General features: G+C 38.2%; 1 protein-coding gene across 3 annotated transcripts in view; it reads left to right on the top strand.

Moving 5' to 3' along the window:
* SLC25A21 (solute carrier family 25 member 21) overlaps positions 1 to 18823 on the top strand; it is a 257545-nt gene that overhangs the window by 15215 nt on the left and 223507 nt on the right. Inside the window, exon 2 of one of the 3 annotated variants that reach the window (XM_074868330.1) lies at positions 8388 to 8447. The exons of the other annotated variants lie outside the window; for them this stretch is intronic. The gene's annotated coding sequence lies outside the window, so the exon portion shown is untranslated. The remainder of the gene's footprint in view (positions 1 to 8387; positions 8448 to 18823) is intronic. 3 annotated transcript variants of the gene reach the window in all.

Raw genomic sequence — 18823 nt, 5'->3', positions numbered from 1 at the left:
AATGTTATAAAGTACAGAAAGAGTAATTAATGGACCTGACAGAGCCTTGACTAGTCTGAATGAATTTCAAAGTTGGTCCGCCTTTGAGAAGACATGGACCAGATGACCACCACCTGAGTTACTAATTCTAACTCTATTAGAGATGCTATTTATTTAAAAATTTACTTGTAAATCTGAGACAATTAAGTTATGTCTGTGAAATCCTGCACAAGACTTGAATGGATACCTCACCTGCATTTGGACATTAGGCTAAAATGTTGGAAAATTTACTATCATTTAAAAAACCAATCCTGTAGGAAATGGCTTTTTGATAGCTAATTTTAATTATATTTCTGTTATAGTTTAAATTCTTGATTTATATCTGTGGTGGAAAAAAGTTTCCTGTAACAGGCTGTAGAGCTCATAGCTGAAAAATCTAGCCAGCTCTGAATTTGTACTTCTAAATGTGCAATCTGTTGTCGGGTACTCCTGGATCAGATGTATTGTGTTTAGTGATAATAGTTGTCTGATGCATAGAAAAGCACCGTAAATCTTTCTGAAAACTGATAACCCTGGAGTCTTGTATAAAACTGTTTTCCATCAAACAAACTTAAACCTCTGCAGGGAAGGAGGAGAGCTATTCTGATGTACCACTGGCATCCTTTTCCATGAATCCTTTCACAGCTGCAGTGTTCTTCATGTTATTTCCTGTTCTGTTCAAGAACTTTTATTCTTAAACTTAAACAAAATTCTTCTTAGTATTTGACTTCCCTTACCTCAAGTTATGTGCATAAAGTCACATTGACACTGTTGTATTTTAGACCTGGCTTTGCTGGCCTTTTACCAAAGGATCTGAGGTGCATATCTGGAAATAGTTTCTTATTTGTAATCAGTCTGCAAATGGTAGTCTTATTGAGTGAGGAACAGGGTTTTTACAGACTCCACAGATGTTAAAAAACCTCTCCTGAGTTTATTGTACTAAGTGAGGTAAAACCTAAGCAGTCTTCTGTCAGAGCCTATTTACATTTATCTAACAACATTGATGTTTTGTCTTGACTTCCTAGTTTAGGCTTTGAAACTGTGATATAAGAGGACTGTCGGTTTTTTGCCTTAGAAGCTTCTATGGTAATCTCGGTTATTCTTTTAGTCATAGTTGGGACTTGTTCAATTTCTCATATTTTCTATTGAGATTTGCATCCTGTATCTATTGGCCATCTTCAGCTGGCTTTCATTTGGAGGCTGTCTTCTGGGCATGGATTGAGCATAAGTTTCCTTTCATTGTTCAGTGCCCAGCACATATTTGTGTTTCTCCCTTATTTGTTGGATGTAGTTTGGCAGTGGACTGATGGTGCTAACATCTCTTCCAGGTCCATTTCCATTCAATGGAAGTTCTGCTTGTTATGCTTTGCTTCTGCTCAGTAACTGTAGCTTTTTCTAAAACTTTGATGGCCATGCTTGATATGTAGAACATCAGGTGATTGAGATATTTTTCTAAAACATGTTCTGTGCCAAGCAGGACCTAAATGGCAGGATGCACTGACTATACAATTGTGTGCTTTGTTTTCCTGTGTGTTCTTGCCAGAACTCTGTTGGTATCCAACCTGCTTGCTGATGGGGAAAATATTTGCCATGAGTGATCTCCAAAGTCTCTTCTCTTGTATGTAGTTTAAATATTCCTTTTTTTTTTTTTTTTTTTTTTTTTCCCCCCCTACAAACTAGGTAAATAAATTAAAGCCCTGGGCTTTTTTCACACCTATTGTGTATGGTTCCTTCTGTTCATTCTGATGCCTAAAGCAATAAACTCTCAATCTTTATAGGCTGTCTGTTGAAGAAAGTTCCTATTTACTAAGCATGAACTTTCTGTATATTGAATTTCCTTGTTTCCTGGAAGTTTCCTGTCCAAACTGTTTCTTGGTTGTGTTAGTCCCATGTGCTGTCTTACTGTATACCAATGGTTTACAAAACTAAAACACTAGAAAGGGTGTTTGTCAGTCTGATGTTTTATATTTTTTCCATTTGTTATTTGCTTTTATAATTAGCTTGTGCTATTGGTAGGGATAAAGTTGCTTGTGCAAGCCCTTTTTCTCTAGCAAAAGGCTACCTACAAGAATGCTTTTCTCATTTTACTTGTTGCTTTCATCTCAATGGCTTTTGTGTCACTATCTGGGTTAAAACCTGCACAAATTCTAGGTGCTTTTAAGTTAACAATATATTCTTCTTCTGTTGCAATGTTCCTCATTGACCTATGAAGGAGAGGCAGTGTTATTTATCTATGCCTGTTCTTATTGTGTTAACAAACTCTTTGAAATGATGCTCACCTTTTAGGGAACTGATCCAAGGAGTTTAAGTGACAGAAACCTAATTGCTTTTGGTAGGGTTAGTTTTCTGTCAGTTTATTTGCCTGAACTGTGGGAGCTGGCAGGAATTCCCAGTCAGTGGAGGAAGAGTAGGTAATGTTTCTGGTAGCAGCTGGCTTGTTGGATTGCTTACCTGTTTTATCAGGCTGCAGTGAGTGCCAAGAACACTTCCACTTCTGAACTTTACCCAAAGCTTAACAGACATCAACAATTTAATTTGCTTGCTCTATTGTGGTAGCTAATGAAGCTGTTTGTCACCTACCATATTTTCCCTTGTAGGACCTGCTTGTCAGGTAACCTGAAGCTTTAACAAATACCATTGAAGGAAGATACGTATTCAAATAATCCACACCAGGAAAAAGGACTTTGCTGAGCTTTGTGTGAGGATTAAGAGGGAAGGAAGGTTCCACTCTGGTTTTTAAGAAAGAGTTTAATAAACTCTTCATACTACAGGTATGCTGATGAACATGTATTAATACTAAATTGAGTTTAGGGCCTGGGGAATGTGTCTCGGGCTTTGTATTGCACTTTGCTCAGTGTATAGCCTACTTGACTGTATGTGTGGAAAAAATAGCAAATTGCAGCTACAACAGTTGAGTCACTGGCCATCTGCTTCCTAGCTCATAAGCCTATCACTGGAAAAATCATCACAGTTTGTATTAATACTGACAGATAAACCAAGGCATAGAAACACTTTCAAGTATGTCTTCTGCCTTTCTGATGCTGGTCACTTGAGGGCAGGGGCTGAGGCTGGAAATGTGAAGGGAATTTGCATTTTCAGCTCACTTGCTTTGTCCCCTCAAGGCTTCAAGCTGTTGGTTTTGATGTTTTTCTGGTACACTACACTGGTTGGTTAAACTTAATTTTTCTGCCTGACAGTGTTTCCCTTAATTTGCTCATAAAAGTTTTAGAAGCCTTTACATATGTTATTTGCTGTACTTTGTAATCTTTGTGTGTCATACTTGTACTTCAGCATTTAAGGTGGAGATGGCAGTGTTGTGCTTCTCCACTGTCTTGGAGACAAAAGCAAATTGCTTACTAAGACACTCCGGCTGCTGTGTTGTTGCTGAGTTCACGTGTGCAAACAGAAGCCTAATCATTGCTGGGGGTTTGCTATATGCAACCTTTTCTATAGGAAGATAAGTATGTCTTATGACAAAAATACTGAAATTATGAAGCTACTGGAAGTAGTTGAAGATCAGTCTCTAGGTGTTGCAGGAAAGTTTGGTATTAGTTGAAAAGTTCTATTATATATTTGAAAAAATATTTAAATTAAGGATAACGTTTTCACATAGAATATTGTCTGTGTTCATTCTCGATTAAAGTGGAAGAAAATTGGCTTTTGAGCCATTCATAGTCTGGAAGTTACAAGCTTTCATAGTAATTACGGAAATTTTATAAACACTCATAGAAACTATAATATTCCTTTCAAATATTGTCACTGATGTTATAGGTGTCTGGGCACAAATTTTCCGGCTTCAATAAAACCCCAATTCTGTGTTTGGAAGACCTGTAGTGTAAATGTGTTCTTGTGGAGCCGGACCAGTGCCCCCAAACATCTGGAACTTTGGCCTTGTGTTTGGGAAGCAGCCAGATCCTGACCTTGGTGGTCCTGCACCTGTGGATGCAGTGACCGCTTGGTTACCATCACCTTGCACAGCATCTACTTGCACACTGAAGTTTGATCTAAGCTCCACTGACTACTTGTTTTGGCTTTCTTGTTTTCATATTACGATGTTAACTATATAAGCAAATATTTCTTGAATCTTTTACTAACACAGCCTCACAGATGATAGATATCTTTGTTATTCTGAGATGCTTTTACTTTTTAACCCTCTAGTTTTCCTCTTCTCTCCAATAATAATTTTACAATTAGATGGTTTCACTGTACACTTTTATTCTAATTCTGAACAAGAATGTGCATCTGTTAATAAACTATGTCCTAGTGACTCACTCAGCTGTTAGTAGAATTAGTGACAACTATGTAACTTTGAGCACCTATTAAATCATGAGTAGATACAAATATTTGGGGAAATACAAAGGCATATATAGTATGAAAGAATAATTTGCTCTATATTAGTGGTGTATGCATTTTTCAAGAGGAATGAAGAACTAAACTCACATCAACAGTGCTAGTTTTCAGAGCATAACCCTTAATAAATATGTGGTAGAGCTTGTATTACTGCCATAACTTACCTATTTATCCTACGAGTGAAGTCTTTGATACTTAAGGTGTTTGAATAGCTGTCACAAAAATATGTGAAATAGGGTTGGAAGAGGGGCCAAGTATGATGTATTTGTGTTCTGTGTATACTGTCTACTTGTTTCTCTAATGGCTGTGATTGTATTTACAACTGCAAATCTCTCTGAAGTTTGTTCCTTATGAATGATGTCACTTTTTAAATATCAATTTATTTTCTAGTCCTGATTCTCTGTTGCCTGTTGAAGTTCTACTTCACCACTTTATTTTCTACTCCCCTGAAACAGGAATTTCCTGAAAACTGGCTCCAGGCCATGTGGAGCAAGGTGTATCTATATTATAGAATATAGTGTGATGGCACTACTTGTGCATGTTTGAAATCTGTCCACTCACTGTGTCAATGGTGATTTTAGAGTTATAAAGTAGATTATTATTACCGGTCTTCAGTGTTTTGTCATTTAACCTTTTTAATGGATGAGGAAGCTGTTTCATGGGATAGTTACCACCATTTTGTTCCTAATATTCAAGTACTCTAGTACTAGGAAAGCATTACCTCTAATTTTTTGTTTGGAATTTTAAATTATTGTATATTAGCTGCAAATATTGTACCTTATTTGAAAATTCTGATATATTGGGTTTTTTTTAACTTGGGTCTCTAAAGTAGAGATTGATATGCACTGATTACACCCTTTTTATTAAAAAAAATATTAATTATCATGTCTTCTTTTGAAACTTTTGCATAGCTTGTGTAATTAAAAGTAATTTCCTACCAAAGGTAATGATTGAAACCATGCCTCATGTAAAACAGAGATCAAAAAACAATCAGGAAATCTCCAACTCTGTATCATCCTTCATTATAGCCAAGTTTCTGCTGCACATAAAATCCTCAAGACTAAAAGCAACCATAACCAGTGTAGTGATGTCTGTTTTCAGAAGATTAGACGCACTAGCTTGTGGGCATGAACTGTTCGTTTCACTGTGTGCTAATGTTATGCTAATGATGATGCTTATAAATGCTAACAATTTTGCTGCTCACCAAAGCATCCAAAAAAAAAAAAAAAAGGAGAGGAAGTATCAGGTTATGAAGACGTGCCAGTGTTTTCTGAAGCTTGTGTGTGTCCGATGGCCTGGTGATACTTCAGCAGGTCAAAAGTGAGTATCTAAAGATACCTATTTTTAACAATTCATGCTTGGGCTTTGGAATTACTTCATCTTGTTTTGAAGGAGGGGTTGTCAGTGTCCAGAAATCTGAAGTACTGCATTTCAAACATGATGACTGCAAACAGTGCAGTTTTATGTTAATCCCTAATTTAAGACTTACTTGAACTTAAGTATTAAATATTTAAAACTATTAACTATTAAAACTATTTTGTTTTAAATAATATTTCACTATTCATCTCCTTGCTAAGCCTGCTCCCATACTGAGTCCTTAACCCTTTTGGTCAAGATCTAAGTAATGAAGAGGAAGACATGAGTAACATGTCCTCTCAGTATACTGTGTCCATTTTGATTTACTAGTGAAATGAGCTGACTATTTAGTGGCTGCATTGATGATATGGTGTGGCCTGGCCACTCTGTGTTTGGAGCAGTATGTTGTTTTTTGGAGAGAAGGGTCAAAGTTTTTAATGTTGGAGGCAGAACAATTGCCATCCTGCAGATGATGTATTTATTCTCATGAAAATATATCACTCTTTCCATAGGCAAATGTATTCATACAGACTTAGCTCTTGTGAATTTCTGTAAGTACAGATGCAGTGTTTCCATGTAATATTACTGAATATTAACAGATCAAGGGAAGGTGAGGATTAGTCAACAAAATGTGGATATGTGTAACCTCAATTGTTTAAAGTTCTTTTCTTTTAAACTATGGTGCCTGTTTAGATCACTAATGTATTTTAATTGTTTCCATCTTTCAAAATATGTCTAGAAAGTTCAGTTTCTAGTTGTTGTTACACAAATAAACTGGTATTAGATGCATTGCTTTCTTCCTTTCAAACATACTTTCAAATTAGTGCTTAATGTGGTTTGAAGATTTTGCCAACATATTCTTCTAGATCCTTCTCTTGTATGAGGGTGGTTGATTACATCTATCTTTCTTTTTTGGTTTACTAATGCCAATATATTCTGAAGAATGCAAACCCTGGGACCACTTGTCATCACACTTTGATTGTAGTTCACTTCATTATTGTATGTAGGAGGAAAAGCAAACAATTAAATGCCTGAAGGTGGGGGGGAGGGAATTGGAGTGTCAGGGCATGCTAAACATTCTTATTGCATTGCAAACTTTAACCTCCTATTGTTTTCCCATTGCTTTTAACACTTACCTGCCTGGATGTGACAGATGTACATACATTTAAAAACAAAATAGAACTGTTTGGCTGAAATACTAGATGTAAATATGCTTGAAACAAATGGAGTCTAAGGGCTACAGACCTTTAGGATTTAAGTTAAAGTCATTTTTGTAGGCTAGGTGCCTGGGTTTTGGATTCTGAAAAGTTCTTTGAGTTTTCATTTGAATGAGAGCTCAGTTTCCAACAGTTGGATTTACTAGACATAAATGTTCAGTTTGTGGATTTACTCATGTCCAAACTGTATTAGGATTAACTGCGTATGTAGGCATTCATCTTCTCTGCAGGGCTCCATTCAGCAGACGTGTTTAGAGCAGCTTCATAAGATCAGGCTTTGTATAAACCATTGCGGGAAGAAAGATAGTTCCCCACAGTTTTGTCCTGCATCTGCTTTCTCTAGCTCTCCAGTGTTAGATCACTCGACTGTGAGGCAAGAGGCTTGGGTTCAGCTCCTTCTCTGCCTGTCAAAACTCAAGCTTGCATTATTCACTGTGTTGGGGCCCACTTTAAGTTGTTATGGGGATCAGCTCATGCTCTCAGCCTTCTGTGTTGAACACCTTTGCATGAAATATTTAAGGGCCAAGAACTGTGGTGTGCTTGTAGATAAAGCATGACTGGAGCAAGGAAGGGGGTTTCAATGTAAGCATTAGATGTTTCCTTAGAGCTGATCATAATCTGGATTTCCTGCCTCCCACATGAATGCCTCTTCCACTAGACCATAGTATATAGCCTTTGAATGAGTGGATCTTTAATTATGCAAAATGGGCTGGTTTGAACAGAAGGGAATGAGTAAACTTACCTCCCACAGTTCTCCTATTGTAGCTTAGCTTTTACGGTAGTCTCCTGGAGGTGATAAAGGCGGGTTTAAATCCCTTTGGGTAGAGACAGTCAATGAATCAGTTACCCTTGCCTTGATGTTACAGTTCAGTTACCTGTTGACTTGTTTACCTATTGGCTTGTGGGTACGATCACTGTCACTGTTCTTTCAAAAGAGGGACAAATATTAATGTATCTAACTCCAGGATGAGGCTGCAGGTTGAAAGTACCAGGTAGAAAGAGATGCCTTATGCATAATGAGAATTTGGGTGCCTGATACTAAAGGGAGACTCTCCCTTTCCTTGGCATGACCCACCCAGAGCTACTCTTCAGTTGAGTCCTCTGGTCTTTGGCTCTTTTGAGGAACTTCAATGGCATTTACCGTGTCTGTGAATCAACCATTCAGGAATTCTACCTAGCCCAGTGTGGGTTGCGCAAATGAGGCAGAGAATTTAATGTAGGTGTAATAGCATAAAGCATTTCTTAGCATGTTCTTTATGGGTTTAGCCTCAAAGCAGCAGTTTCAGACCTTGAAAGTGTTGTACGTGTGTGGAGAGTGAGGGGATATTGAGACCAAGCTAAATGCCCATTCCTCTCATAATAGTGAGAAAAGCTCAAACAAAACAGTAGCCTCAAAATGAGTTCAGTACAGTATCAACTCCAGTGTCACTTTTTCCTGTTCTTCAGTTGTGTGTCCTGAAACAAGCTGCTTACTGCAGAGTCAGCTTACTGGTGAAGCAACATAAGGTAAACTGTATTGCATCTTTCCTTCTGATGGCCATTTTCAAAATTAAACTTTGACAAAAGCATAAACCAGAACTGTGAATTGGATCTGTGCCCACTAAATTAGTCAAGGTGACAATTCCAGAAGAAAATATGCTAAGTCATGGCTGGTAGGGTGTACACACCACACAGAAGAGCAGACATGAAGACCTAGCTGTTCTTCAACACTTCTTTGAGTGTTTCTGCAGGCTGATAATGATTACTTCCATTTCAGAGTTATGGCTTCAAGAGTGTTAATCTGCTTCAGTTCTTCATCGTATTAGAGCCTTAAGTAGTCAAGGTAGCTTAGCCTTCTTTCAAGACTATTTTTTTCTACCAGTGGTCTGTAATTTTGTATTCCAGTGACTTTGGGAACTATTTTCTTAATTGGACCAAGTAGAAATAGGGGATATCATGGCTGTTTAGTGGCCCATTTTGGATCTTAAAGTCCCCTGCTTGTATGGCAGGATTTCAATGAGAAAGAGATATGAGACAAAAGAAGATACATTGGTCTAGAATCCCCCTACTGCTTCATAGCTCAGTCAAACTGAAAACATGAATTTCAATATCTTCCTTTGGCTGATGTTTAGTGCCAAAAGCACCTAAAATTCCTAGTTAACTACATGGTTTTTAACCAATATTATTTGATTAAGCATTTTTTTAGCCAGGATTCACTACCTGAACTGGTTCAGTTACCCCTTAAATGAACATCTGCATGCATGCAAAGATCCGTTAGTAGCCAGTTTACAGGCTTAGAAGCAAAAACTGTACATGTACGCAGGCCCCAAACCTGACTCTTCCTATGGATGCACCAAGCTGGGGAAGTCCATTTGTGCTAATATAGGAACTGAAATTTTAGGAATAAGTCACTGAATCATCCGACAGCTTGGTTTGATGCGGCAGTTAAGTGAACTTGGTAGGAAGACTCCCATTCACTTCTGTGTTCATTAGATAGCCCTTTAATGAATAAGGAATTTCCCTTGGTCAAACAACATCTGTCAGCTGGGGTGGAATTGTAAACAGACTTTGGCCTGAGCCCATCTTCCTTGCTCCCATTGAGCAACAGGTTTTATTTTTTAAAACTGGAAATAAGTGGTTTTTAGTCCAGAAGCTGGCCTAGGGCCTGCCTCCCCACCTATAGCTTCAAAAAAAAAAAAAAAGCAAAGCTTTTTCAAGTTATGTAGGCCCAACTAGGGAGCTCAACTGCTCTGAGAATCATGACTCTCATAGCCTGCAAAGCAGTTACACAAGTTGTCAGTTCTCTATTCCTGACCCCTGTTTTTGGCAGCTCTCAGTTCCTAACCAAAGAGCAGGAATGCTTTGGCAGCTTTTTGGATTTTCCTGATGCTTCTGTTAACTACAGTGCTTCCATCTGTTGTCTTCAGAGGCTCATGCAACCTGGAAGGCATAGATTTTTCAGCTCTGGATCACCTCATTAGGCTTAAGAGGGACAGAAAAATTTTACTTTTTTTTTTTTCCTTAATTTTTATTCTGAATAATGTATTAAGGGCTGTACTAAACTAGACCTAAGAGATGATGGGAAAATAATGGAATTATCTATTTTATGATCCCTTTGTGATTACCCTATTTGGGAAAGATGTGTATTAAGGGAGCACAACAAACTTGTGCAGAACTGAATGAAGCAAACAGTCTCTCTTACCAGACCATTAGACTTATAGTCCCATAGGTTGGCATTTGTTTACCTTCCAGCATTTATATATCTTTGAAGCTCAGTTTTTAGCTCCGTAGCAGTTGTCTTCTCAGTTTTTCTCACTAGAGCTGTTCTAAGAGTGCTTTTGTTTTTTTCATTTTTTTTAAAAGTTATTACAATGTAATTACTTTTTATACAAGTTTTGGAGATGCAGTTCTTGTCTCTATAGATTTATTAGGAGAAGCTCAGGTAACATAATTGCAGCTTGTTCACTCCATTTCTCACTTGAGTTTCCCTATGTAACTTCCTTGAAGTCACTTAAAAGTAAGAAATGAGATCAAAATTGTACTCAAAACAGTATGGTATAACAATCACACAACACCTGTGGGACAACCAGATGATCAGGCCCAGTCAGCATGGGTTTATGAAAGGCAGGTCCTGCTTGACAAACCTGATCTCCTTCTACGACAGGGTGACCCACTTATTGGATGAGGGAAAGACTGTGGATGTTGTTTACCTTGACTTCAGTAAGGCCTTTGACACCGTTTCCCACAGCATTCTCCTGGCGAAACTGGCTGGTCACGGCTTGGATGGGCACACGCTTTGCTGGGTAAAAAACTGGCTGGATGGCCGGGCCCAAAGAGTTGTGGTGAATGGAGTTAAATCCAGTTGGCGGCCAGTCGCGAGTGGTGTCCCCCAGGGCTCGGTTTTGGGGCCACTCCTGTTTAACATCTTTATTGATGATCTAGATGAGGGGATCGAATGTACCTTTAGTAAATTTACAGATGACACCAAGTTGGGTGGGAGTGTTGATCAGCTCGAGGGTAGGGAGGCTCTGCAGAGAGATCTGGACAGGCTGGAGCGATGGGCCAAGGCCAACTGTAGGAGTTTCAATAAGGCCAAATGCCGGGTGCTGCACTTCAGCCACAACAACCCCCAGCAGCGCTACAGGCTTGGGGAGGAGTGGCTGGAGAGCTGCCAGTCAGAGAGGGACCTGGGGGTGTTGATTGACAGCCGGCTGAACATGAGCCAGCAGTGTGCCCAGGTGGCCAAGAAGGCCAATGGCATCCTGGCTTGTATCAGAAATAGCGTGGCCAGCAGGGACAGGGAAGTGATCTTACCCCTGTACTCAGCACTGGTGAGGCCGCACCCCAATTACTGTGTTCAGTTTTGGGCCCCTCACTACAAAAAGGACATTGAATTTCTCAAGCTTGTCCAAAGAAGGAAAACGAAGCTGGTGAAGGGTCTGGAGCACATATCTTAAGAGGAGCAGGTGAGGGAACTGGGGTTGTTTAGTCTAGAGAAGAGGAGGCTGAGGGGAGACCTCATCGCCCTCTACAGCTACCTGAAAGGAGGTTGCAGAGAGCTGGGGATGGGTCTCTTTAATGAAGTAACAAGCAATAGGACAAGAGGTAGTGGCCTCAAGTTGTGCCAGGGAAGGTTTAGACTAGATATTAGGAAGCATTTCTTTACAGAACGTTGGAATGGGTTGCCCAGGGCAGTGGTGGAGTCCCCATCCCTGGAGGTGATTAAGAGTCGGGTTGACATAGCACTGAGGGATATGGTGTAGTTGAGAATGGTCAGTGTTAGGTTAATGGTTGGACTGGATGATCTTCAAGGTCTTTTCCAACCTAGATGATTCTGTGATTCTGTGAGATAGTTGGCTTCAGCTCTAGCTGTTTGTGAGTGAAAGGTTTACTATTTTTTTAATTTGCTCAAATTTTTAAACTAGAGTGAAATAGATACATTATAATGCCTTTTAACATCTGTTGTTGTGATAGTAATGCCTGTTTTGGGCATTGTTTGGTACTGAATTGTAATTGGTTGTGGAGTAAAAATAACACACATGTATAGAAGAGGACCTGAAAATGAAACACCATGCTCAAAAGAATGACTATTGGTATGGGTTTCAAGCAGGGAGATCTACAAGGTGTGAAAAGTGGTGAAAGTCTTATCACCTCAGTCTTTAACAGCTCATTAGAAGACAGAAAATTATAAAATAGAATTAGAATAGAAAGAATGATCCTGTCTGACCAGGCAAATGGCCTGCTAGGTCACTTCTAGTTCAGCTTCTATGGCTAAGCAACCTCACAAAGTGAATTCCCACTCTTAACCATGCAGGCATAGGCATGCACCAATGCAACAAAGCACCAGCTAAGCAGGAATAGTAAATCATTAAAGTGTATTTATTTCAAGATATTTGAATATTGAAAAGACATAGCTTATGGGCATGAGAAGATGTCAAATTGTTATTAGATTTTAACTGTACTATGATTTCTCACTTCGGTGCTGTTGTGAGAAAGGCAAGAGATAAAGTGACCTCAGTGGGGACCATATAGCTTTTGCAAGGCTGAAAACAACTGCTTTGGGAGAACCTGTGTTATATGCCTCTTCCATGTCTTGGGAACAACAGTTTAAAAAAAAAAAGCTTTAAAAATCAGTATATGGCAGCAATGTCAGACTAGTTGAAAAAGTTAAAGGCATCCAGTCCTTCTGTGAATAGATGTTCTTCTTGTGAAATATGAAGTTGTAGATTTTAGGAATAACAGGATAAGCTGTGTGATTTTATACATCTGGGCAATGTTTTTAATAACAGAATGGTAATCTTTTGTCCATGTAATGTCAACATAAAATGCATAGTATGGTCACAGAAATCAGACTTACTGCTAGCAGACTCTCAGTGCAAACAAGATGTTCTGCTGGACCACAGGTTGGGGTTCTGGTTTGTGAGAGCATAGTTAACTTCGGCATTTTTGATTTGATGCATGGAAGCAAACTCTACAACTCAGAGAGAGTTCTAAAGCAGGTATGTTTACCCTGGCGCCGGGGTGCAAGGGGATTTCTCCACAAAGCTTGCACACCAACATCATGTTTTACCAGAAACTTATTGGATTACATAATACAAATATACATATGCATAAGTAAGGCTGGGTTAGTTCAAAAGGCTGGTGTCAGCAGTTTATGTTCTCTTTGCACCTGCGCATTGCCTCATGGTGGTCGTCTTCAGGGGTCTTTTGGAGGAAGGCTCACAGACTTCTTCACCTTGTACTTTTCCTCGGAGCATGTGCAGATTCTCTTAGCCAATTTCTTGAACACCAAGAGTGGTTCCATCCGGTCTACCAGCTCTATCTTACCTAAAAACACTAGTTTATTAGTTTCTACTGTCCATATATAGTCTACAAAGACTAAACTTGTTAGAACCCATTTGCTTTCCAAGGACATGTCTCTTGTTTTTGCCGAACATAGTAGTTCTTGGTAAGTTTCCACAGAAAACTACTTTGTTTTGATGAACACAGTAGCCCTTGGTAAGTTTCCACAGAACAGTCAGGGCAAGCCAGATTATTAAGCAATATTCAGAGATCATTATAAGTTGTTATAAGTAAATAAGTTGCAAAGCAGGTGATCATTTCCTTGTATCAGATTTACCTGTCTTTTCTACCTTTGCAATCAAATCTTTGTAAATGGGCAGTGAAATGAAAGTAACTTAAACTACACAGCATATTAACTTTTTTGATGTGCATGTCCAAAAATTTTTATTTATTGGTAAAAAAAAGTCAAAGTATATTGTTGTCTGTCCTCATGTCTAATGCTAGTCAAATATTTTCCTCATGTGAATCTAACCACTTTGACAGGCTTAAAATTCTTACAATAAAATGATACAGAATTTTGTTTAAAATTAAAGATGACAGAAAATCTTGGTGTTTTATAATGTGTATCTAGTTTCCAAAGAATAAAAACTATGCAATACTGAATGGCTTCAACCTATCCATAGCTCTACTGAATAATGTAATGATGGTACATACTGGGGAGCTCTAGTGCAAGGGAAATGTTAGGGGACTTTTTAGAAAAAGTTTTCTCAAGTTAAAAAGAAATTCTGCTCTGGGCATAAATGAGAGGGAAAGGATGGATCCTGCTTTCTTCACAGAAGCAATCTACTGAAGTCATCTGGACTACTTGCAATAAAACCACCATCTGGACTTGTCCCAGAGCATTACAGATGATGTTCTAAGGAACATGAAATATGCTTTATTTGCATAAGCAAGAGACTGCAGGACCTGGGTGCTTTATTGACCAAGATTAATTTTGAGGAATGTAAATGAGAATCAGTTGCTATAGTATTTTAAGTATCTAATAATTTACGTCATTTATAGTGTTCTTTAATATTTATTTCATGTTCCACAGTGTTTATTATAAAGTTAGTTTATGTTTTTCCCATGAATACTCTTCACTGCTCAGAGAAAATATCTTTGAAAACATATGTTGTTACATAAGAGCCTGTTTGTGGGAACTTCGGGGAACTTGTGCAGACTTGCTTAATCATCCTCTGGAGAGCAACAACGCTTATTTCCTGTCTGCTTCTATTACTTGATGCCGTGCCTTAAAAAGGCACTGCTACCAGGAAGAAAACATCTCTGAGCCAACAGAAAACACTTGAAAATGTAGGGAAAAAAAAGTAACAACCACGTGAGAGCAACTTAGTGTAAATAATAAACTAACCCTTGACTGTTGCACACTTGATCTATATAACATAATGGTAAAAATACAGTGTGCAGGTTTCTCTGGGCTTCACAGCTCAATGAAAGTCTGATGCTAGTTTGGAAGTAATTTCCAGAGATGTGATTTAATATTTATTTTATTTGTCTCTAAGGCAGTCATATTCACATGCATGTAGCTTCTTAAAAGTAAAGACAGTTTTGTAGCTGTTGAAACAGCAATTGAAACTGAAGATGAAATCTGTGTATTCATGTCTGTTAGATGCTCTTTAGATGCAAATCTGGAAAAATGTCTTTTTAATGGCTGAACCAAGAAAAAAATAAGCAAACTGGAATATGCAACTTTGTATTTAGGTAGCATACCCCCCATATCCCTTGTGTTCTTTCCAGTAATGTAGCAAAAAGTGCTCGTTGATGACCCCCTTTGAGACTGTCCTGTACAAAACAACCCCCACGTAAGCAAATCCTTTTTCATAACACAGGGAAAACTACTGGTTCTTCAAGTGACATTCTCCTTGATGTGTCTGTGGTGTACCTCCAGTTCCTGCTCTAATACCCAGGAAGTGTTCAGTGCTGCTCTGTCCCTTTGAATCTAATTTCATGCCCCTGTTTCTAGATCAGACTTATTAATGTTTTCTTTAAGTGGATATGGAAATGAAACCAGAAAAAAACCCTAAGTTTTCCATTTCACACTATACTTCAGTGTTGTAAGTTAGAGGTCAGTTTTCATGAATATACTCTTTTTTTGGGTTGATACATTTGAGATTTAGGTACTTCTGTTGTTGGGTAGCTGAAGAACAGTTTAGAATTATTTACCTTAAGCCAGCATCTGTCTTGTTAAAACATTTCTTGTTCCTCTAGCCAAAAGGTTTTTAATATCCTGTTCCTAGTGAAGTTGCTAAAGCAGTGCTCCATCCTTCTCGACTTGTCAGAACTTACACTTGTCTTGAATGCTTATTTCCCCTTGGTTTTTAAACTTCTTTTTTCACTTCAGCCCTCTGAGATTCTCATGAGGCTTTTATCCTGTTTCTTCTTACAGCTGCGCCTAGCTGTTGAGCAGTCTTATCTACAAGTTTAAGTATTGTTTCTATGCTGTGACTTGTATCTCTTTACTTCAGACCTCAGTGTTTCTATGTAGCTTAAAATCTTGATTTGTTACTGCTAAATATCAATTTATGTTCACATGTCTGAAACGGGTTTTTAGCCCTCTCCCTGTAAAACCCCTCTTCATTCTCTCTTGATAAACATGAGCTACATCACCAATTTTCTGGGTAAATCAAGCCCATAGCTATGAGATCATTTCAGACAAGATAGGCAAGAGCCTTTGTCTAGGTGCTCACTTTCAAATCTCACCAGGCTTTCTGGTGAGCACTAACATGTAAAACACTTTCCAAGGTGGCTATCATGTCTTAACGCAAGATCCTTTTTCTTTGAGAGCAAGAAATAGTGTCTTGCTCTGTGTTCATTTGGAAAGTGTATCTCTGTTGCTGGTAGGAAGTGTTATCAACATGGAGGTGTTTGGGGACCTCATATCTAATTGTTGTGGTTCCCACCTGTATTACATGCCTCTAGGCCTTGGAAGTTCTGTATCCAAGGGGAAAAAGTGATTGTGTATGCAGCCAGCAGTGATGGCCAAATCAGGAAGTTAAAGGAAGATCCTCCTTCCTCCTCTCACCCAAAGATGAAACAAAATTAAATTCAGACTACACCTTTTTATGCAAACAGGTCAGAAAGCTGCTGCTGCTTGGTTTCATTACATTCCTCAGAAGAAAGGGGGGGAAAAAAAAAAAGGCAAGCTGCATGTACTATAAGTGATTCAGGCAAGACAAAATTAGAGCCAGGAAGAAACGGCAAAGCAGAGAAATGAAACAAAATCAAAGAAGAAAGGATGAGAAAGTCTTCCTCTTTTAATTCACAAAGTTCCAATTACATATTTTGCTATTTAAAGGGAACCAAGGCAATAAATAGGAATTTTCTTATAGATGGAAAAGCAAAACTGAACTCAGGAAATAACACTGATTATTTCCGATATCTCTGGAGTTTCCTAATCACATTTGTTGGTGTACATGCTTCTAAAAAAAAAAAAAACACAAACCCAAACAGTGGAGGATATTCCTGTTTTGCAGTTCTTACTGGAAAAGGCTTATTCCTATGTATGCGCAGAATCTCAAATACCTGTGAGACAGGAAGCTCCAGGCCAATGTTTGTTTTTTCCTTTTGTCAGATAGTGAAATATTACTGAAGTAATGAAGAAGTCTTAGCTTTAGCACAAAAATATCGTAGTCAGGTATGGAGTGGAGGATAAATTTCATTCCTTCTGCATTTTGGAGAAGGGTGAGAAAGCATTTCATTATCATTTTGGCTTTCAAAGTAGCACAGGGATTGCAGTGTTAAGGAAGAATTCAGCTCTGCAAACCTCTCTGGCTTCCTTTAGCCTAGAGATGTCCTTTTCTTTGTGACACCTATGGAGAAGCTTGAGCTAGAACTCAGGAGTGACAGCAGTGCTCCCCTCTATGGCCTCTTCAGAGCATTGCCTCTGCAGCTTGATTTGAATTACTAAACTATTGTCATAGCTGACACTGGCATAGATGCTGCCTTCTGCATCCTCTCAGGAACATACAGAACTTGTAATTCCCAAAGAAACCCCTAATGAAATCTGAGATTTGAGTTGTACCTAAGCAATAATTTTAATAGTGCCACTTCTAGGTGTAGGATGCTAATTGGGTAGTATTGATATTGTAATAAATGAACATGCATCATTGAAGTCTTTTGTTGCATCGCTTTGTTTAAATATGTAGTACATTGCCAGCAGCAGCGTGCTGATGGAAAACTGTCACAACAGCGATCACTACAATCTGGGAGTTAAGTTTGACTGAAACATATGTCTTCAATTTTAATAGCTCAGCTTCCCAGATGCCCTAAAGGAGAATATTGCCTGAGAAGGAGCTTTTCATGTAAGAATAATTTGTGTTAAGTAGCTCAGTGATCTGTTTGTTAGGTTAGAGCTGACAGTTTGTTTATATTTCTAAAGGGGTATGATGAATGGGGGAGAAGTTGATGCTAATTACCCTAAATTGTTCCTAAGAATGCAGAGCACTTTGCCAGTTTCATTGTTTCTGTTTCTTTGCACATTTTCAATAATTGAATGGAGCTCAGACCATTCATCATAATCTTAGGTAAGATAGGTAAGATGGAAATAAATGAATATAGCACAGGCCAGCCTGTGCAATGGAAGATGTCACTTTAGAGGTCAATTAGATAAGACATCAAACTAGGACTAATGTAGCATTTTCTAATCTATTTCTATAAATATAGCAAATGTGTTTTCATCTAAGAAATTAATTCTCTCTGTCATGATTCTAGTATTAAGTATTTCTTGCAAAGCTGCTTTGTCATATTAGAATAATGTTTTTATCTTAGACTTCAACTGTTACCTCAAGGTATGGACCTCTGACACTCCAGATGACAAAATATACTACTTTTCAGTATACTGTGTATTGCATACAATAAATCTAAGAAATCTGCTCTTGGGAGACCAAAAACATCAGTCAGATATGATATGCAGAAAGTGCTGGCAAAAGAAGGGGCTGAAATGAATCAGAGGTATGGCAAATGTAACAGTGGAGAAGCTTTTTTAATATTATTCATTTAACTCTAGCATGCTGTACTACCTTTTGTTTTTAGGTTTAGGAAACATAAATCTGCTCAAATTCAAGACATCCTGTCCATACACAAAATGATAGTTTAATAAGAACATATATTTTGTATTGAACATTTTCCTTGATAAATTGAAGTTAGATTTGGGGGGTGGGGACTTGGAATGTTCCATTTTCAGTCCTTATTCAAGACCATTCTTTTTTAATTTATGCACATATAATACCACAGGAAGAGATGGTATAAATTTGTGGACTGTGGAGAATGAGTGAACATTTTTGAATCAGGATCTTTAAAAGGGGTGAAATTTGAGTATGATTAAGTTAGGAAAAAGGCTCGCTTACGGCGGAAGTCAGAGACTCTGTATACATTATAGGCATGTCATGGCTTTTAAAAAGTTATGTTAGACTTCTATACAAATTGTGAAGGAATTTGTATAACCCCAAACAAAATTCTGTGTGGCTCTGAACTCTTGCAAAACTACAAAATAAAATAAAATTAAAAGGAGTGAAATAATAATAGTAGTTAGTATTCTGGTCAGGAGTGAGTGTTGCTGTAGGGCA

This window comes from Strix uralensis, chromosome 4 (genome assembly GCF_047716275.1).
Source record: "Strix uralensis isolate ZFMK-TIS-50842 chromosome 4, bStrUra1, whole genome shotgun sequence".
Classification (NCBI taxonomy): domain Eukaryota; kingdom Metazoa; phylum Chordata; class Aves; order Strigiformes; family Strigidae; genus Strix; species Strix uralensis.
This window is presented reverse-complemented; position numbering and strand designations above follow the sequence as displayed.